The 21,826-nt window shown below is 44.7% G+C and overlaps 1 protein-coding gene and 1 long non-coding RNA gene across 1 annotated transcript; both read right to left on the bottom strand.

Moving 5' to 3' along the window:
• Positions 1–21,826, bottom strand: part of Erich1 (glutamate-rich 1) — a gene marked incomplete at its 5' end in the record, with an annotated part of 52,793,804 nt that overhangs the window by 30,194,200 nt on the left and 22,577,778 nt on the right.
• LOC134482380 (uncharacterized) lies at positions 7,519–12,742 on the bottom strand. Its single transcript, XR_015639905.1, has 2 exons — positions 12,531–12,742; positions 7,519–9,728 (listed from the first exon to the last, which is right to left on the bottom strand). It is a non-coding gene; the product is annotated as an uncharacterized LOC134482380 (long non-coding RNA).

The raw sequence follows: 21,826 nt of genomic DNA, 5'->3' as shown, positions 1-21,826 counted from the left end.
ACCCTGAACCCCTGGGACAAACGGCGAAGCCTTTTTATTAGAGGTGATTATCCTCCAGGCTGAATTAAGATCCAGATCCCAAGGGTCAGACCTGGTGTTCTTTGACCTGAGCGGACTTTCCTGACTTGGGTAAGCAGTGGGTGCTTATTCACCCACCCAAGCCGTAGAAGCGCAGAGTTAGAAAGGGCCTCAAGCTGGCTGGAGGTGGGATCCTGAAAGCTCTTCCAATCTTCCTGGATCAGAAGCACAGGGCGCTGGACCAACTTGGACGAATTCTACACAATAGGACTTAAGTAAGACTCCAGCGGCTGGGAGACAATAGAAGAATTCCAACCTGAAGATCACAAAAACTATAGTTTCTGAGTCAAAGTAAAACAATACAGATGAGTGTCCACACTAAAAACACTAGTGTTAAGAATGAAGCCGCAAAGCGGGACACAGGTGTGCAAAGAAGTGACCTTTGCTAGTCTAAGAAGAAACAAATGGTTGCTCTTTTAGTGGGAGAGGAAAGAATCTTCCTTGATGTTTCTGAAAGAAAGCTCTTCTGAACCTGGGCTATTGTGGAGGAATTCTTGAGCTCTGAGCGACGAGTGAGCGGACAGCTAGGTAAACCATGGAGTCACGGACTGTTGAGTTGCCCGACTCGCAAGACTGCGTCAGGCAAGTGTTCTTGTACGAGAATTTAGCCTTCTTGGACCCACTTGTGATGGTGCATTTTATTGGGAAGGTCTATGCATAAGAATCTTCATTTCATGCCTGCCTGCAGTGTAGTGTGAGAAGGCGAATGGATGAGGCCAATAGGAGGGGTGGGTAATAGAAGCATGTGCTCACCTTTGGTCTAGAATGTTAGACGAGAGAGGAATGTCTTTTTCCATGAGCTGAGCCAAGCCAAGCCAAGCCAAGCCAAGCCAAAAAAAAAAAAAAAAGCAAGCAGCCCTCAGGGTTCAGACCCTGAGACAAAGCCCACCTTCCTTCTTAGTACTAAAGGGAACACGGGAAGTCCCAGCTGGTCCTCATCCTTTCTTATAACCCCCAAGGCCAGTGAGGTATAGAATCCAAAGAGAAGTCCATTCTTCTTTCATGGTCTTGTTCATGTGTCAGAAGTTCTAGTCTTAGGGAACGTCCCCACAGCTTCTAACTTTCTAGGAAAACTTCTGGAAAATTGACTCCCTAAAAATTGCAAGCTGCCATTCCCTGAGCTTTCTTTTATTTAACTTCCCTTCGGGTTTGTTTCCCAGTTTTGTGTCTGATTGTCTGTATGGCCTTAGGTACCTCAGGGTAGTTATGGAGACTTGCTGAGTCAGAGTCTTTGCGTAATGGGATCACAGGGCCCATAATGTCTTCTACTTGAGGTTAGTCCGAAGGTTTCCTGATAAGATCAATGGATTATTTTATATACTAAAGGACTAGACAAATATTCGCATCCTTCCTAACGTTCAGTCAAAGGATTTGCTTCTTCCACTTCTGAATATAGCCAAGGAACCATATCCATCAGTACCTCAGTCACAAACGATTTTATAACTCCGTCTACCATGCGTGGAGTTGAAGCACTCATAGAAACTTTCAAATATTTTGTGGCATTCCCCGGAGGCTGTGTCACATGGTGTTCAGGACCCAAAGCACCTTTCAGATATGTCCTGGAGTTCTCTGGAGGCCATGCCACATGGGTTCAGGAGGAGACTCCTCAGGACTCTGAGTCTTGGCTCTTCTCTGTTCCTGAGTTTCATGACAATGCTCTCAGCCACTGGTATTGCAGAGATGGTCATGGCTCTGGCAGCATAAGGCTGCCACCATTCATACCTTGAGGGAGGAGCATGTGCTATCTTCTTCCCTTCTACCCTACTTCACCCCAGCCACCCACCTCTAAAATTCCACTAACACTTTTGGCAAGATCTTGATAAATTTTGAGAAAGGGAGCTGTAGAGCCCTTTAGACTTCTTCCTCGGGCTGAACAGATCGAAGATTCGAGCTCCCAGCTTGCTTTCCTAGAACCCAGTAGCCAGGCTTACGCCATGACGGACTGAAGGGTGAAGTAGGCTTTGAGCAGAACATAGCCCGTGCTTCAGGTTGAGTCTCTCGAGGCCCTGCCTGTTCCTTCCTAGATCCCTGTCCCCAGAACTGGCCATTTCTCAGAAGTGTTGACAATAGAAATATTTAGTGCATTCAGAGAAGAGCAATGGACCCGCAGGTCTCTAACCTTACCACATGGTTCTATCTGAACCTTAGTCCAAGGTCTAAAAACCAGGTGCACAAATACATTTCATTTGGGCCATGCAGTTTTCAAAGATAAAAATTATTGAGCCGGAGATATGGCTAAGTAGGTTAAGTTCTAGCAAACCCCAGGTGGGATCTGAATTGGATCCCTAGGGCTCATAAAAAACAAAAACAAAAACAAAACAAGCATAGTGGTATGCACTTGTAATCTAAGCTCTGAGGGGTGGGGCCAGGTGAGATTTCCTGAGGCCCAGGGACCACCCAGCTTAACCAGGCCAGCAAGACACTGCGTCTGAATTGGTGAGAACTCGAGTCTCTTGTGGTTGGCTGCTCTAACCAAGAGCCACAACCCAGCATCTGCAAGAAAGGACAGACACTCTATCCCAGGCCTGACAGAGAAAGGTAAACAGTATCTGAGAAATAATTCCTGATGTGTCCTCTGGTCCCTATATGTGCATCTATGTGATTGCCCCACCACCCCCATCACACACACACTCATGCACACAAAAATGAATTCCTCTTCTCTTGAAAATTAGAAAGATGTGCCAACAGAACATTCAGCCCATCTCTGCTATCAACATCAGTTCATCTAAGGTCAGAAGTAGCTCCTGTAAATGGAGCCCATGTTCTATCGTATTATGGCTCCTGGAGCCATCTGAGTTTGTAAGATTATACAGTGATTTACCCGGAGCTAAACCAAAGCTCATTCTGAAGCTATGAGAAGCCAGAATTAGAAAGTGGCATTCTCTGGAGGAGGCACGGCACCCACACGCTGAGTTTGGATTTATGTCCCCGAGACTGGGATAGAATTCCTGTCTTGTTGCAAGATTGTGGTTGCAGCTCTTGGTTACAGCAGCCACAGGAGATTTAAACTGTAGCCTTGGACTTCCCTTCTGATGTCTTGCTTTGTAGTGACTGACAAAGAAGTATGCATGAAGGCAGTCACAGAACCCCAATTTTCTGTCATTTCCCTTCCAATTCTTCCAGGGTTTTGAATAAGGTCCTGGTAACAGGAGGGAGGAGATGATTCAATATTCTCTGCACAGAGCGGATTCCCAGGGTCAGCTGGAGGAAGATGCTGACACCGCCCACACGCTACCTGACTTTGCTAATGAGCATCCTAGGAATAGGCAAACTCCACCTCTCACTGCTGAAAATCAGCATCTACCAGCAAGGAACCGGATGTCTCATCTCTACTGCATCAGCGGCAGTACCTCCCAAAGGTTTGGGAGAGGAATTAGAAGATAAGCCCATCAAAGCCCACCTAGAACAGTGGGAAATTTCACTCAGTCAGTGTCTAGTTCTTTCCACATTGGTGGTGAATGGCTTGCTCTGTGGTGAGCCACCAGTTCAGCAGCTGCTCTGTGTACCTCTGAAGGATATCCCTGTGAGACGTGTGCCAGTGCTGTTCAAATGTCAACAGCAGCCTCTGCCATCAGCTAAAGGTCAGCAAATGAGTCCTCTGACATTTGGGGTCTGCAGGGGCGAGTGAGTTCTGCAAATGCCTGCGGTGCCGGGGCACACCCTTCTCACTGCCCACAAGGCCAGGTGTTTGCAGATGCAGAAGCCCCACTGGTGGATTCAGGGGTGACCCAGGGTTTCACTGGGCTGGTGAGTACACTCTCACACACAGTGGGCAGACCTGGTCATTTTTGTTTGCCCTGCACGATAAGTTATATCTCCTGGTTTTTATTGTCTGTCTTGAGGATATCATTCAAGACAGCCAGACATTGTCTGAGAAGTGATAAAAACATAATACAACCAAGAGGTCTCGACCCCAATAGATAATGTTACTAATAGGTACCTTCTGCTGTGGGAGAGAGCTTCTGGGGAGGAGGAGCCACAATTCTGCTATCTTGTGTCCACTTCTTCCTAGGGACACAAGTGAATCCAATGCAGGATCTCAGGCAAAAAACCATGCCCAGGAACATCTTCAGAGAACTGGTTCGGTTTATAGGGGTGGGGGAGGTATTTATGTCCCTAGGGAGGTGGCTAGGTTCTCTGCAACGAGGTTTCTGTGACAATGTACCATTGACCTTGTCAGAGGTGTTGGAAGCTGCTTCATCTACATACTCAGGGACTGTAGAGAGGAGGGGAGCCTTATAAGATCAAACAAAGAGAGAAGCCTGAAAACTGTCACATAAATTATTACTAGGATTGATGCTGGGGAAGATGGCTTTATGGAGCCATGTTGGGAGCAGGGAGATAGTCAACTCCTACCTTCCTCATGTGTGAGGTATCCGGGGTTGAAGCTCCCTCAACCAACCCTTTCTCCAGAACCCTGGGCCGTTACGGTCCCGCTCAGATCCATCTCCTGTCTCCCGTGGAGGGTTGTGCTGCAGTGGCTTATGTCCTCTGGGATCCTGCCTGACCTTGGAGTCTCCATGCTGATCTCCGAGCTTCACACTACCACTCTGCTTTAACAAAGTAGAGAACCGTAAACGGGAACAGAAACATTGTACAGATGCGCTTGGCTTTTCTCTCCAGTGTTGCAGAACTATACGTTTCAAGCTTGTGGCTTTGAGGAATGATGACAGATGTGTGGTTTGTGCCAACTTCCAAGAATTTAGGGCCAATTCTAGGAGGGAATGAGGTAGCTAGGATTTAAATATAGCAGCACATCACATCTGCTGAAGCAGTGGGACCGCCTACGGAAAGGGCAAAGCAGGAGTTGGGCTATGGACAGTTACTCCTTTTCTATGTTACTGCTTTCCCATGCAAGGCCATCTTCTGGGATTTAGACACCTCTTGGGATTTTAGGTTGATAAAACTCCCTCCGACTTATAATGTCCACAAAGAACAATGAGCCTACTGGCGGCGACGCATGTTCACCTTGCCTGGGAGAACATGCTAAAACTGAGGGCTGACCATCCCTATCCCTTTACTATAAATTTATCATTGGCTTCCAGACTCAGCATGCTTCTATAAGACCTCTCCTGATTGATAGGTTCCCATGCATCCCATAAAAGACCTCTGCTGATAGGTTCCCACTGATTCCATAAAAGACCTCTGCTGATAGGTTCCCACTGATTCCATAAAAGACCTCTGCTGATAGGTTCCCACCGATCCCATAAAAGACCTCTGCTGATAGGTTCCCACCGATCCCATAAAAGACCTCTGCTGATAGGTTCCCACTGATCCCATAAAAGACCTCTGCTGATAGGTTCCCACTCGTCCCTTAAAAGACCTCTGTTGATAGGTTCCCACTCATCTCTACGGTAAATCACTCAGATTCACAGTCACTTCCCTCTGATCCAGTTCTCTTTTCTGCTTGACCTAATTTGCATTGCAAGATTCAGGTCTCAGAATTCTGGGTTGGCTGCCCAGCCCTCTCCACCCCATCTGAGTTAGGAGGTTGGCACTCACATTGGTGTGAGCCTCTGTGTCTCTGGCCCGGAGTTAACTACACGCTGAATTGTCTTCTCTGTGAGCTGGGATCCTTAGTGGGGCAGGAGCCTCAGCCTCTCTTCATGTCCACAGTATAAAGTTTGTTGTTATTGTTTGTTTGTTTTTCTTATAAATTTGAATTTAATTTTTATTCCAGTTGCTATGCTAATCTGAAGGTACAAATGGCCAAAAATAATGAAGAAACGTTGCCTGTATTGGTTTCCAAGGATGCTAAATTACCACTGAGTGGCTTCAGCAGCACATTGACATTAGTTCTGGAGGTTGGAAGTCCGAGATCAGTATGTAAGTGGCTTCGTCCCTCCTGAAAACTGTGAAAGAAGATCTGCCCCACGCCCAACCCTTGTTTCCAGTACTTTCTGTTCATTTTTAGTGTTTCTTGGCTCATCAAAGCATCTATACCTTCATTTTGACACAGCCTTGTCCTCTTATGGGGTGGGTGTCCTTTTAAAGGATGTCAGTGAGATTGGACTACAGACCACTCTGGTGACTACCATTTATCTGTAAAGACTTTTCTCCAAATAAGGCTCCATTGTGGAGGACAGAACTTCAGGCTATAAACTCTGTGAAATATAACCCAATTCATAGCATTGTCAGGACGAAGCTTGCAATTCAGCTGAGGGTGGAGATAGTGCAGAATGAGGGGGCACAGACGGTCACATGCCTTCTGACCCAAGGACACGCTTGATCCTAATGTCATGAACAAGTCTTCCTGTGAATAGTGACGAACTTCTGAGGGCAGAGGGACAAGTCAGATCTATACATGGCATGAGAAAGGAAGAGAAGTTCAGACTCAAGTGAACAGCATGAGGGGGCATCCTGAGGTAAGGGAAAACAGGGCTCCTTTGGGAAGATTGCAGAACTTGGTGTGAACGGAACACAGCAAGGGGTCGGGAGAAGTGTGGAAAATGGAAAGGAAGGTGGGGCCTTGATGGGTTTCCTTGTGTGCAACACTGGACTTCATTCTAGAGTGGGGGAAGACTCACCAAAGGGTTTCAGACAGTGGAATAGCCTGATTAGTGCACAGCCTTCAAGAAATCTAGTGTTGTACGGAAACAGATCTGTGATGAATTCAATGATACTCAACAAACACACTAACTACAGGGACTACAAGTGTCTGAGGACCTCTTGTCCTTGAGGGAAGGGCTATCAGGAAGGCCATGAGGCATTCAGTCAGTCAGGGATGGCTACTAGGTAGTGTTGGCTCAAGTTCTTCCCAAGTAGATGGGGTCAACAAGATGCTACTCAGTTGCTCTTCGGTGTTTCCTGATTTGAACTTAGAGCTCATGTTTTCATTGTCGTGGTCACTGTCATAGCCACCATTATTGCTGCAACAATACAGTAGCGGACTGAGCAACATTGTATGATATCAGAATCATAGAAGCCAGCTATGAGGGTGTCATATAGAGTGTCCCTAAGGGCGGAAAATGGGAAAGAGCTTTCGTTCCCGGATACCAGTTATCGGTTACTTTTATCACTCTGTGATAAAATACCCAACCAAGACAAATTAAAGAAGGAAGGGTTCATCTTGGCTCACACTGCAAGGGGACCATCCACCTCCATTATGGTAGGTAAATCAAAGCAACAGGGGCTTGAAGCAGCTGGTCACATCACATCAACCTCAGGAAGCAGGAAGAGCAAGCTTTCCCCTTTACACAGGCTAGATCGATGCTCTTGGAATGATGCCCCCACATTTAGGATAGCTTTTCCAATGTCAGTTAACCTAATTAAGAAACTCCCTCGTAGGCACACCCAGAACCCAACACAGTTGGACAGTTTTCACAGTTGTGTTGGGAGCCCTGTATCTTAAATGCCATTAGGTTCTGTCAATTTTCCCATATAGTTCATCACATTAACTTAGTATTCATTAAATGAATGGAGATGATGGTTATGAGTAGCGGTAGTAAGAATTCTTTATTGCCATGATGTAAACCTGAGAGAACAGCTGATGATGGAGGACGATTTATTTGAGGTTATGGTTTCAGAGGCGTTCCATTCATGACCGCCTGGCACTTGGTCTCTGAGCCTGTGATGAGGCAGAAGACTATGTCTGGGGAAACAGTGTGTTGGGGGTAGGGAGAGAGAGGGAGAGAGGGAGAGAGAGAGAGGGGCAGGCACACACACACAGAGACAGAGAGACAGACAAACACACACAAAAGAGAAGAGAAGAGAAAGACAGAGACAGAAACACACGATAAGGGGGAAAAGAAGAGAGAGAGACACACACACACGTGGTGGGGGAGGAGAGAGGGAGACAGACAGAGATAGGAAGACAGACAGATACACACACATAGGGGAGGGAGAGAGACAGACACATGCATGGGGGAAGAGAGGGAGAGACAGACAGAGACAGAAAGAGACACACACAGGGGGAGAGGGGGAGAGACAGGAGAGAGAGAGAGGAGGAGGACGAGGACGAGGAGGACGAGGAGGCTTGGGATATTATGTGTCTTACCTGGACACTGGACATGCCCCGTGTGACCATTCCCTTCACTATGCTGTGTGCAAAGGTAAAAAGGAGCTGGCAAAGTTCAGGTGTTAAACCGCAGTGGAATTAGGAGTTCGGCACAAATAAAGTGTGTAACTAGACACCCCAGTAGTACCTTTTTAGACATAATATGGTTATAGTAGCTGTGGATGCTCTCATCTGTTGTTTTTATTGTGTTCTACAATTGCTTTCCCCCACATTACTACAAGGTATTTTTTCTGCTTCTTTAACAATGGATAATTTGATATTTTATATACAAATACAGTGTATTTCAATCACATCTGCACCATTCCCCCTGGCTTTCCCTCCATCATATCCACAACTACCTGTTTTCTTATTATTATTTTATTATTTTATAACCCAATGAGCCTAGTTAGTGTTGCCCATGTGTGCAAGGGGGTAAGGAATCAACCCGCCTGTGGCCACACTACTTAGGGAAATAACTCTCCTTTTCCCGACAGTCACTGGCAGTCAATGACTGCTCAGCTAGGTGTGGGGCGTCCTGACCCTCTTCTCTCTGTGCAGTGCTGGACTGCTGACCAGCTTGGGTGTTTGCAGGTCTGTGGAGGCAGCCGAGGCTGCTGTGAGTGGATGAATGCAGGGCTCTGTCACCTCCACAAGATACCGCTTTACTTCAGCGTCCTTCAACCTCTGGCTCTCACAAGCTTTCTGCCCCATGTTCCACAATATTCCTGGAGCCATACAGGGAAAGATGGAGCGACTCGGATGTCTCCCTTCAGACTGAACACTCCCAGGCACTTACTCTCTGCACTCTGACCAGCAGCTGTCCAGTGCCGGAAGTATTCATATTTGCCTGGTTATTCTTGAGATTGGTTCTAGCAGTGAAGTTACTTGGAGCAGTTTGACTGGTCGGTTGGTTTTTCTGAAGCTTGATTTTATGCTTTCTCAGAGAAAGAACAGTGTTAGTCCAGGGATAATACGAAGGCCAAATTCCTCTGAGACTTTTCAATTACATTTTCCAGAACTGGCTTGGTGGAATCCTAGTTCCAACTCATTATGGTCCTCAGAACTCATTATTCCTCTGCCCCAAGGCACATCTTTCTCCAGCTGTTCTGGTTTCCCTGGAGACATGCCATGATCAGCATTCAGCTGCTACCTCAAGGATGATCTCCAGAACTTTGTTGCTGTCTCTGTGTGGCACTCCTCTCCTGTCCTGTCTTCTGTCCTTCAAGCTCAACCAACCCCTCAGATCCCCATCGTTGCCCATCTTGGGGAGTCTGCTGGGCTCAGGCAGACACACTTTCCAGTTGCTCAGTGGATACACGGTCCCTTGGCTGTCAGCTGGATTAGCCATGTGACTCACCTTCTCAGACAGCTGTAGCCTGACAACTATCAGAAACGTCTCACACATATTTTGTCCATCAGATGGAGGGCAAGGTCTGGTTTCTGTCACTCCATCACGTTCATACGTGGATGTCAATTTGTGCCCCAGTTATGTCCCCAGATTCCTCTGTACGTGCTCAAACCTCCAAGTCGTTGCATGTCTGCAAATACCTGTCACTGTTACAAAGGATATCTTGGCTGTATATATAATTCTCGGGTTACAATCCTTTCCTTGTAGTGTTCTAGAATGTTCCCTGGTGTTCTTTCTGATTCAGTGCTGTGGAAAAGAAGTCAAATGGTAGCCAATTTGTCCTTGTATATAGTGTGCTCTAAATGTTAAGATATTATAAACACGCACACACAGACATACTCACACACCCTCCCAACTACCCTTTGGAATTGGGAACTTTTGAAAACTAGGCTGTGACTTAAGGAGATGGCTCAGTGAGTAAAGTCCCTGATAAACAAGCATGTGACCTGAATCTGGATACCCATCACCCACATAAAAGCAGGGCATAACCATATGTGAGTAGAACCCTGAACTGGGTGTGTGGAGAAGGTGGGTGTAGGTGGATCTCTGTCACTCATTGGCCAGCCAATATAGTGTAATTGGTGAGCTCTAGCCTTAAGAAGTGCACTGGAGGGAAACCTGGAAAGATACTCAAAGCCAGCTCTGGCCTTCCATGTGTTTGCATTATTCATTTGGGAATACCTGCATGCACACACCTGCATGAACATATGCAATCATTGTGCATGCACACACACACACACACACACACACAAGAATATACACATATTCACACATACACGTATACAAACAAACACACATATACATACATATATATAATCATTCACATATTTACACATGCATGTACACACATACATGTATATACACATATACAAATACACATACACCCACACATACACACATATACACGCATATATACATATACACATTCATTCATATACACATATACAAACGAACACATACACACAGATGCATATACACATTCACACACACATATAAGTACATACACACACATTCACACATACACACTTATACAAACATATATACACATATACATACATATATACAAACACATATTTGCACACACACACATATACAAGTATATACTCATACAAATACACATATACACATATATAAACATATGCACACACATACACACATATACAAACATACACACATATACACAAATATACAAACATACACATATTCACACATACATATACACATTCACACATACATACACATATACAAACATATTCATAGTCACACACACATATACAAACATATACATACACACACACACACACACACACACACACACACACACACACGATCACTCTAGGATGGCACCTTATTTTTCCTGCTGTTAATGCCTCCTAAGGAAAGCATCTCAGGAAGGAAGGGTTCATTTTGGCTCAGGGTTGAGGGAAAAGCTCATCGGGTGAAGTCAATCAGGTGCAGATGGAGCAGGTGGTCACAGCACATCCACAGTCAGGAAGGAGAGTAGCGAATGTCCCCGCTCAGCCAGCTTCCTGCTTTCATGTGGTCTAGGACCTAAGCCCAGGGTGTGGAAGCCCCTACTTCAGGTGGGTTTCCCCACCTCAATCAGACCAGTCCCCGACAGGCGTGTTCAGAGCTAATTCAATCTAAATAACCCTCTTGGTGCCTGTAGACCTGTCTCCTAGCTAAACTACACACGTGGTAAAGAAGCACAGCTAAACCACCACGAAAACTTTTGTCCTCAAAACATTGTGTTTGGATTTAGCGTTCCCTTTGTCTATATGATAATGCAATATGCCAGACACCATGTGCAATTAATAAACACAGCACCATTTTAAAAGTTGGAAAAAAACCTCATGGTTTCTCTGGTCCCAGGTATGAGACTAGAGGTTTGTATCACGTGTTGATTTCCCGAAAGTATCCTCCAAGTAGATGTTTTCCTTGGCATATCTCTGTTTTAGAACTATCGTTCCTTCAAGTTTTCATGGCCTTCCTACTTACTTCCAGCTCATGAATACAGTCTTGGTTCCTATCATCATGGACTTTTTTGAAACATTTCCTCCTTCTGAATGTCATTGTGGTTGGTGCTAACCGTGGTTTGGGGCTAGAAAGATGGTTCAGTGGTTAAGAGAACTTATTTTCACAGAGCACCTGGGTTCAATTCCCAGCACCCACACAGTGGCTCGCAACTGTCTGTAACAGTTCTAGGGAATCCGAGATCTTCTTCTGACCTCCACAGGCACTGAATGCATGTGGTGCACACATATACATTCAGCCAAAACACTCATAATCCATATTTTCTAATGCTTCTCTAAGAAATTACCATAAACTTAGTGGATTTAACTAACCCAGATTTATGATGTCATATTTATGGAGGCCAGAGGGTTAGACATGAATCTCTCAGGGCCAAAGATCCTGGCTTGATTGCCTCTGGAGGTTCCAGAGGACAGTGCATTCATTCCTTGCTTCTTTAAGCATCTAGGAGCTGTCAGCATTCCTTAGTTTTTGACTGATCCACCCCGAGTTCCCTATGAACTTAGCACCTCCCATCCAAATCCTTTGCCTCCTTCAGACAAAGACCCTTGTGGTTGTATCAAGACAATACAGCCTTGTCTCATTTCAAGATTTGTCACTTCCTCGTATCTGGAAAGTTACTAATGATCTCAGAGATTATATGTATTTAAATATAGGTATCTACATTTAATGTAGGGTCTATCATGGATCCTTTCCTTCTCCTGACCCATGTTGAAATCCTCATCCCTCGTATGATGTAGCTAGGAGGGGGATCTTCTTCAAGGTAATGAGATCATGAAGTTGGGGCTCTTATTAATGGGATTGGCACCATTATAAAAAGAGAGAGAAACAACTGTCCAGAAACTGTCACGGAAGGACATTGCAAGGGAGCTGTTAGTAAACTAGGCATGATTCTTGCAGATAATCCAGAAAGCAGAGCCATCTGTCCTCACCCCACTCAAAATCTTCATACAATGTGGAGCTTAAAGACGGACTCAAGTGAAACCCACGATAGAAGGTCACCTGTGTGCTGAATACCTGTGTTGTATCTTTCGGGGGAGTGGGGAGGGGCACTGAAGGTTGGAGGGCTTCTTCCGGTGTGATGAGGCACACTGGGATTTCTTTGGGAAGGACGTGGCTGTGGCTTTTGACCCAGTTTTCTGGCCTTCTTGTCTAATAGCCTACAGACACCTAATAACAGCCACAGTTAACCTCAGCTGTTGTTAACCTTAGAGACCACTGACTGTTGTAAACACTGCTAGGAGGCTTGTGTTCCACTTCCTCCTTGCAGCCATAGTAACCATTGTTGACTGATCCATGCTTGAATGACTCCTCTATGAGGGTGAGATTTAAATAAACACATATGCCACGTAAAACAATCCAAAACAAACAAACAAAAACGATTGCCATGTCCAGAGGGAAAAAGAGCCCTTTGAACTTTACTGGACATGTTTGGAAGTAGAATGTTCCAGAAAAAAACTTTTATATGATACAACATGTCCTGTCTGACGACTTTGCAAAATTGAAACCACGTATAGAAAACTGTCACTATCCCGAAAAGGGATGGAGAGGTACTGATTAGTGACATTATAGACAAAACACTGGTTGGCCAGCAACTGTAGGGGAACTGACCGAGTTCGTTCTCATAACTGCCTTATAGGTAGGTAATCACATAATCTTTGTTGTCAACTTGACTGGGTTGGAGCCACATAGGAGATTTAGCTCTGGGTGTGTCTGTGAGAGAGTTTCTGGAGAGGTGTAGCTCAGGTAGGACGACCTGACTCTGAATGTAGGCAGCATCTTTCCCTGGATTGGGATCCTGGATGGAGCACCAGGCTTCGTCTCTCTCTCTCTGCTTCCTGACTCTGTGTGATGAGTTCAGCTGCCTCCCCCTCCTGACGATATCCTTCCATACCATGGTGGATTACATCCCTGCAACCCATGAGCCAAAATAAACCCTTTGTCACAGCCGTAAGAATCACAGCACACTGTTTTTCAGATGAAAAAGTTAAAGCTTACTAAGCTGACTGAGCCTCATTTCAAAGCTGGACAGAATGGGGTTGGCACCTGGACCCCCCGACTGACAACAGGTTAGACCCTTATGTAAAGCGAGTTCACCTGGAATTTCCCTGGCATGTTTGCTTATTCATTTGCCTGCCGGATTTTTAGTCCTAGAGCCAAGAATAAGTTATTTTCTTTCTCAACAAGTGAGCATATTCCTGGACTCTCAAGTAATTGGCCAAACCAAGGCCAATTTTCTAATGGGAAAAAGGAAGGACCCAAGGCTACAGATGTAAAGGGCTGCAGCTACCGCCCCGGGGAGATGCTCTACACTTCATTTCCAGCTAGGGGGACTACAGAGCTGGGCAGGTACACGAGTGACGAAAAGCTGGGCAATGGGCTCTGAGGAGTTGGAATTCCTGAGCTGACAATGGGGACAACCTGGGTCCTGAGGCCGGGGGAGTTGCCTCCCACCTTCAGGAGAAGAACCAGTTCTGAAGAACCAGACTCAGAGCTGAAGGTCCATTTTTCCTGGGTTTGCTTCGGTTGGGCATTCTTCGTGCTTTTTGTCACAAAGCCTTCCCTCTGTTTAATCCTAAAGCTGTATGTCCACAAGCTGAAGAAGAAGGGCCTGGGGGGGGGCCCTCACTGGAATCCTCTGTCCATCTTCTCAGTGTGCCACATTTATTCCTCCTCCTTTTTCTGACTTTCATCATGGCTCCTACTTTTAGTAAGGATATTAGGATAGGATGGGAGGGAGAGGAGGGGATGGGAGGGAGGTATGGGGGATTGGAGGGGATGGGATAGGGAGGTAGGTGCACACAGTCCCATGGGACCACCATCCCCAAGCTGGAGCAGGCACTTTGCCTTAAAACTCCCATAACTCTGTGTCCTTTCCTGGGCCTCTAAGTCCTGTTGTGTCTTATAAATGGTGTGTAGTCCTGCTCCCTAAGGAGAGAAGCCAGGCATCTGGGGCCTCCTGTTATGTGACATAATCATCCACTGATCTTTCACAGTGAACACTCAGAATCCAATAATTCATCTGATCAATTAGCATCGGTATGGCTTTGATCTTATTGGCATTTGTGTTAAAGGTTTGGTTCCCAGCTGATGGTGCTACTGGGAGCTGGTGGAGTGCTTAGAGAGCTGGCTCTAGTGCAGTTAATGGTGGGGATCATATCCTTGGAACAGTTATTTGAACCTCCTCTCTCTCTCTCTCTCTCTCTCTCTCTCTCTCTCTCTCCCTCCCTCTCACCCTCCTCCTCCTCCTCCTCTTCCTCCTCCTCCTCCTCCTCTTCCTCCTCCTCCTCCTCCTCCTCCTCCTCCTCTTCTTCTTCTTCTTCTTCTTCTTCTTCTTCTTCTTCTTCTTCTTCTTCTTCTTCTTCTTCTTCTTCTTCTTCTCCTTCTTCTTCTTCTTCTCCTTCTTCTTCTTCTTCTTCTTCTTCTTCTTCTTCTTCTTCTTCTTCTTCTTCTTCTTCTTCTTCTTCTTCTTCTTCTTCTTCTTCTTCTCCTCCTCCTCCTCCTCCTCCTCCTCCTCCTCCTCCTCTTCTTCTTCTTCTTCTTCTTCTTCTTCTTCTTCTTCTTCCTTCTTCTTCTTCTTCTTCTTCTTCTTCTTCTTCTTCTTCTTCTTCTTCTTCTTTCTTCTTCTTCTTCTTCTTCTTCTTCTTCTTCTTTCTTCTTCTTCTTCTTCTTCTTCTTCTTCTTCTTCTTCTTCTTCTTCTTCTTCTTCTTCTTCTTCTTCTTCTTCTTCTTCTTCTTCTTCTTCTTCTTCTTCTTCTTCTTCTTCTTCTTCCTGTCACCCTCAGGTGTGTGAGCTACACAGTGTGATTTCTATCTTTACACTCAATCTTTTCACAGCCTCCAAAGGCAATGGAGCCAAAACTGTGGATTAAATGTTGGAGCCAAAACATTGTTCTCTTTTAAGTTGACTTCCTCAGGTATTTTGTGTTAGTAGAGAGACTAGCAGAGAGACTAAAGAGTCTTTGTAGAAAGTTGTATTTGTTTGAGGGACTCTAATCCCCAGAGCAGACCCCACTGTGAGGAATTATTCAGTGAGCTCTCCAGATCTCATGAAATTCTTGGATGCAGGAATTAAAAACAAACACAAAATACTATTTTTAAACACAAGATACTTTTAAAAATCAGGATGCCAAAAAAAAGGCCACTCATACAAACTGTGAGTGAGGTTACAAAATACACATGCACATGCATACATGCACACACACAGGCAAACATACTCATACCTCCACTGATTTCTGGTAGATGTGGGTTTGGGCGAGTAATTTGAAAGTATGAATTGATATATGTCTCCTCTATGACCCAATTCCACTTCTCTGATTCTCCCAGAGAAACCTTTAATAAGTGCTGGAGGAAATGAACCAACACAGTACTGTTTATGTTAGCAGAACCAGAAAGCAGCCCAACACTGAGAAATAGGGAAATAGCCCAACAGACTGGTTTGTCCTTATGGGGACCCAGGCGGCAGTTACAGAAAACCATGCAGCACTCTATCCAAGCTCAGCAAGTTCCCCCCAAATATCCTGACTCATAGAAGTTTCTCTAATTAGTATATGTGCACCTCTCCTGGCCTTACAAATAGAACCATCAGTGTATATATTTTATTCAACTACCCCAGGGTGCATCTTTTAAAAGAAGAAACACAAATCTACCTTTACATCTATGACAGCATCAGACTAGGCTGAGGGTGGCTGTGCTGCGGAGTTTTCTGTCAATTTGATGGAAATTAGAATTATTTTGGAAGGGGGAAGTTTAACTGAGAATATGCCCCCACTAGATTGGCCTGTGGTTCCTCTTCCTGATAGGTTATTGATGTGGAATGGTCCAGATCACTGTGAGCAGTGCCAGCCCCAGGCAGAGATCGTGTGTTCTACAAGAAAGCAGGCTGAGCAAGCCATAGAGAGCAAGCCAGTAAGCAACACCCCCCATGACCTCTGCATCAGCCCTTGCCTCTAGATTCCTGCTGTTTGTTGGGTTCCTGGCCTGACTTCTATCAGGAATGAACTATGATCTGGCTCTGTAAGCCAAAATAAACCCCTTTTGGCCTGTTACTTTTGGTTATGGTGTTACATCACAACAATAAAGATCTTAGCTAAGACAATGGCTATCGGAGATGCTGGTATTACCTACTGTATATTAGCAATGAAAATGATGATGGCATAATTTATAATGTACACAATTTGGAAGGATATTTTTAAAAAGATTGTGCTATACGAGTGTTTATCAATGTGTTAATTGGTGCCATGAAAATTTAAAAAATGACCACAATTGTTCAATATCAAGAAATTAGTTAAATGTATTAAGGGGATCTCACGATTAATAAAAACATACTAAATAATGCAGAGAAAATGTTCACAGCAGCTGCAAAGGGACATGGGCAGATTACTGAACAACGGTTACATTGTTTACACATTCAACTCCCCAGCAGGTGTCAGGGTCCAAAGTCCAGGTATTTGAGTGGAACACCTTTTGAAAGGTCCAATATCACTGTCTGGAGTATCGTTGATGTAAATAATGATCCCATGAGATATCAAAATATCTGAGATTCAGAAGAACTGCAGGAAAGGACCCTGGTTCAAGGACAGAAGTGTTGGGACCCAGAAAAAAAAATAGATCCTCATGCAGGCAACTTTGGGGGTGGAGCAATGAGAGGTGTCTGTGAAGTTCCATTATCTGTCTACAAATCAGAGTCACCCAAGAGGAGCAAAGTCACCTTGAAACTTACTCAAGTTTCACCAGCCAAAGAGCAATCAACTTTTCACGAGGCAGAAGCAAACTTCCGAATCATGGCTACTCTTTCTGAGGAACTCTTGCCATTTGTGGTTCTCCAGGCTTGCTCTCTCCTTAAAACTCAGAGAACCTCTAAATTTGCCCCCAGCTTCCTCCTTCTTGCCTCTCAGTACGAAGAAGCTATTTAAGCCTTGCCCATTTGGCCCCTCGTTTGGGTTTTAAATTTTGGCAATGGCTCTCATGCTTGTGGATGTAATGTTCGTCATGATTTTTCTCTCAGCTAACCCTGCAGTATAAGCAATATCAACTTCTCAATTCTACTTGTTTTCATGGCTTGGAAATTCAATATTCGCAAATAGCTGTGAGCTAAAGTCTTGGTCGTCAGCCTCTGATACTTTTGGGAGATAATAGAATCATTAAGGGATGGGGCCTAGTGAAAACAAGTCAGGCTGTTATGTCCTTAAGGGGGACAACGTTTTCTTCTGTCTCTTTGCTCCTCAGCTCTTATGAGGTGAATCCCACTCCAGCTTCTGCCATTTGCTTCCGACTCCATATCCCCCGTCATCATAGAACCAATGTGTGTCATCAACTTGTAAGGGAAGGGGAAGTGAAACCACCAAAATTAGACAGCTCTGTGGGTAAGGGAAACAGTTTATTCAACCACTATCTCTTGGATTTCAGAGAAAACAGCATGGGTATTGGGAGAGTCCTGCCAAATATAAGGAGACGGGTTGCAGCGCACGGAGGGTGGGTTAGCTGGAGCACCTCAGGAGCCAGCATGAGTCTCTGATCCTCTGGGGACCTGTTTAAGTTAGTAGAGAACTCAATGCACTCTCTGGAGACTGGAGGGGCATACAAGGAAGTAATGGCTCTCATGGCAAACAGAAACCCGTTTTACAAGATTTCTAAGGAATGCTAAGTGTTGACCTGGTCCAAGTTATCCTAAGCTGAATCCAGATTGTCATTTGGGGGAGTTGGGACCTGACACAAATGTACACTAAAACCTCTGAAAGTGTTAGTCACATAAACCTGTTTTTTAAGTTGATTTATCTCAGATATTCTATCACAGAAGCGGGTCATGAAGCATCTCCCCACGAGGCAGAGGGTCAGTAGCACTTTAGGAGAAAATCCCATCCTAACGTCGTCTTCCTGTGGATCCTTTGGGAATGATAAGCCCAGGTCCAAAATGGAATTGACTCAAGGATCCACAGCGTGTATCCTCCTTCAGGAGGTTCCCGTTAGTGTAGAAGTATCTGGTCTTGCCACCGCTTGAACAGAGACTTGGTGAGGTCCAAGACAGTGGCTTTTCACTTCTTTCCCCACTAGAGGGCAGAGTTCACGACTGCACCCGAATCTCTGGGGTGGGTAGTCAAATTCTTCCCAGCCACCTATCCCTTCCCACAGTGCAAGGCAAAACCCAGTACCACTTTGGAAGCAAGGTAAGGTTAGTCTATACCTTTGTCTTGCCCATATCAAGAAACCAGCCATGTATATTAAACCCCATGAAAGATTATACCAAAAAAAAAAAAAAAAAAAAAAAGTGAACCCTTGAAAGCCAAGGAAGAATGTTAGAAAATTAAGCAGCCGGTGCATTTAGTGGGGGGTGGGAGTGGGGATTCCTATAGGCAGGATGGATTCAACATTGTGGGAACGGAACAGGAAATGGAGAGGGAGCGCGCAGAAGAATGGGGTGGGAGGGAAGAAAGGGGCGCTATGGTTCTGTGTTTATAAAAGACAAAGGTGTCCATTGCTGGGAGGGGGAGAGCAGTTGTTTTCTCCCTTCATAGGCACAGGTGCTTGGGTGACATGAACCCTTTCTATACCAGGGAGAGGGGGACCTCGCCAAGCTGACTGGGCTTGGTGTAAACCCAGGTGAGAAATGACGGACATCCCAGGCACTAAGCAGTTGTGGCTTAGAAAAAAGGCAATAAAGCAACAAACGCAAACACGCCTGCGTGCCTAGTATGTTTAGAGGGGGGACAGAGGAGTAGAGGAGTTGGAAGTGGAAGAGATGGCAGAGAGGAGGAGGAGAGGGAGGGGGAGAAGGAGAAGGGGGAGGGAAAATGGGAAGGGTTGGGGGAGGTGGGAGAGGAGGAGGGGGAGGAGGAAGAGGAAATGGGAAGAAATAACAGACATTTCAGTCGCTGGGAGAGAACATAGGGTGCCTGGGTGATTCTAGAACCCCTAACCTGTCAACTAGCCTACTTTCCTTTTTCCTTCATTTTTTTCTCAATTGTGTATGTTTACACGCTGTGGTCCTCACACCCGTTGGCACCAAGCACTTACTACAATAAGGATGGGCCACAGTAAGTTCCTGAAGAGCAGGTCCTAGCATGGGCTAGAAAGACGTTCCTGGAGAGGCAGGTGGCTGTGAGGCAACCTGTTTGCCCAGAGTGCCAAACCCCTGTCCCAGACCGCACCCAGGGCCCTCCCCATCCCCGTGGGACCCCGTGGGACCTGCCACCAGCTTAGCGATGTCTCTCTCACACACAATTCCAGTTCGCTGTTCTGCCTTCGAATCTGAAAACACACTTCAGAGCTTTTCTGGGTGATCTGTTCACGGATTTTCTTAATTTCCAGCCTAATCCTGACAAGATGCTTTGGCTTTGGGGCAATACTGACACCAAGTGTTGGAATCTGCAGGGTTGAAAGGAGAGTGAGACCCGGAAGTAACCCTCCACAGGATGGTGTACCCACATTTCTAGTGAGCAGGAAAGTTCACAGGGTGGTGAGCTGGGCCATGCTCCCTGCTGTGCACGGGACTCACAGTAGATCCTTCCACAGGAGAAACGATTATTCAAAGTCTATTTGAAAAATTCGTTACAAATTTTTTGAAAAAACAAGCTAGTTCTTCTTGAAGGATTTTTGTTTGTTTGTTTGTTTTCTTTTCTGTGCTTGGGATTGAACCTAAGGACCCTGTATACCAGGCAAACACTCTACCACAAACCTATAGCCCTGGCCTTCTTTTGATTTTTTTCCATTATTATTTTTCAGTTTATTTCATTTTATATGTGAGTGTTTTGCTCAAATGGATGCCTATGCATCACGTGTGTGTCGGAGAAGAGGAAGAAGGTGCTGATCCCCTGGAACTGAAGTTTACATATGTTTGTGAGCTGCCATGTGGGTGCTGAGAATTGAACCTGGGTCTTCTGGAAGAGTAGCCAATGTTTCTAACATCTGAGCCATCACCCGCCACTATTTTGACTTCCTGAGCTGAATCTTACTAAGTTCCCCAGGCTAGACTTGAACCCTCCATTCGGCTGCCTCAGCTTCCTCAGTAACTGGGATACTGGACTAAGTAAGCCCTAAGGCCCAGATCCCTCAGGTTTCTGAGTTTAGTTTCCAAACACTATTATTAGTAAAGAACATTCTTAATTGTTTTTATTATTTGGGACGTCCATTAATCAAAATTTAAATATTTAGAAAAGAAATTAACGATGTGAGACTATATTTAAATATTTAAAGAGTCTTATTAAGAAAAATTATGACATAGCCTCAAATATTGATATTTCATTTGTAAATTTCTCATAATCAGACTTTCTTTTAAGCATATCAGAATAAAATACCTTCCCAAATTCTTAATAACTTTATATAAAGATATGTAAGATAAACATTGTGTTTCTGGCTTAACATTATTTAAATGTAAATTATTAAAAACATTCTACACTAAAATTATAAATTTCATGTATAAAGTTTTCAATGGAACAAGTTATCTCTAATAGTATATTTAACATTAAACCAATATCCATTACTGTGAAATATTACACAACAATAGTAATACTATTACTATTAGAATTTAAAAATTACTTATTGGAATTTAAAAACAGGTTACCTTATAAAGAAGCTATTACTCAGTCCAACTAAAGGCTGTTAACTTTCTTACTGATCCTTGCTTATAGTTCTTGCCAGCAATACACGTAAGACTTTAGTGATCTTGAGGTGTTGAGTTTTTATTTTTGAGTTCTACTGCCTTTGCTTCTTCCTCTTCTCTTCTTCCTCTTCTCCTTCCCCCCCCTCCTCCTCCTCATCCTCCTCTTCCTCCTCCTCTTCCTCCTCCTCCTCCTCCTCTTCCTCCTCCTCCTCCTCCTTCTTCTTCCCTTTTGGCTCCCATAAAGATTATTTTAATTATTCTTCCGCTTTGGTTAGATTTGCTTGAGTACTACTCAACTAAAGTATAATATAACACTGTTAATCTCTTGGAATTTTTCTTTGAAGTTTATTATTTTCTTTTGGGCTTACATTTTAATTATATGATTATCCTGTTGCAAATCTGTAAAGATAATCAGTGTAAAATACATTGGCAAAGAGAACATTTCCAAAAATCCCTCACATTCAGAGCCACAACCCTTTGGCTGTTGGCTTAGTTCTTGATGTACCTATATGCCTTTCGGTGTTTGCAATGGATGGATCGCACATCAAGCCAACAGTAGAATGGCAAAACTGGGACAGAGAACAATGGGGAGGAACAAAGCATATAGGGCATTATACACTATCCTAGGATAAGACTCCTAGTTTAGAGATGAAACTGCCTAGTGTCCTACAGGGCAATGTGTCCCACATATAGAGTTATCTTTTCTGTTGAACAG

This window comes from Rattus norvegicus, chromosome 16, assembly GCF_021556685.1.
Source record: "Rattus norvegicus strain SHRSP/BbbUtx chromosome 16, alternate assembly SHRSP_T2T, whole genome shotgun sequence".
In the NCBI taxonomy this organism is placed as follows: Eukaryota; Metazoa; Chordata; class Mammalia; order Rodentia; family Muridae; genus Rattus; species Rattus norvegicus.
The sequence above is the reverse complement of the archived record's forward strand: the minus strand, read 5'-3'. Positions and strand labels throughout refer to the sequence as shown.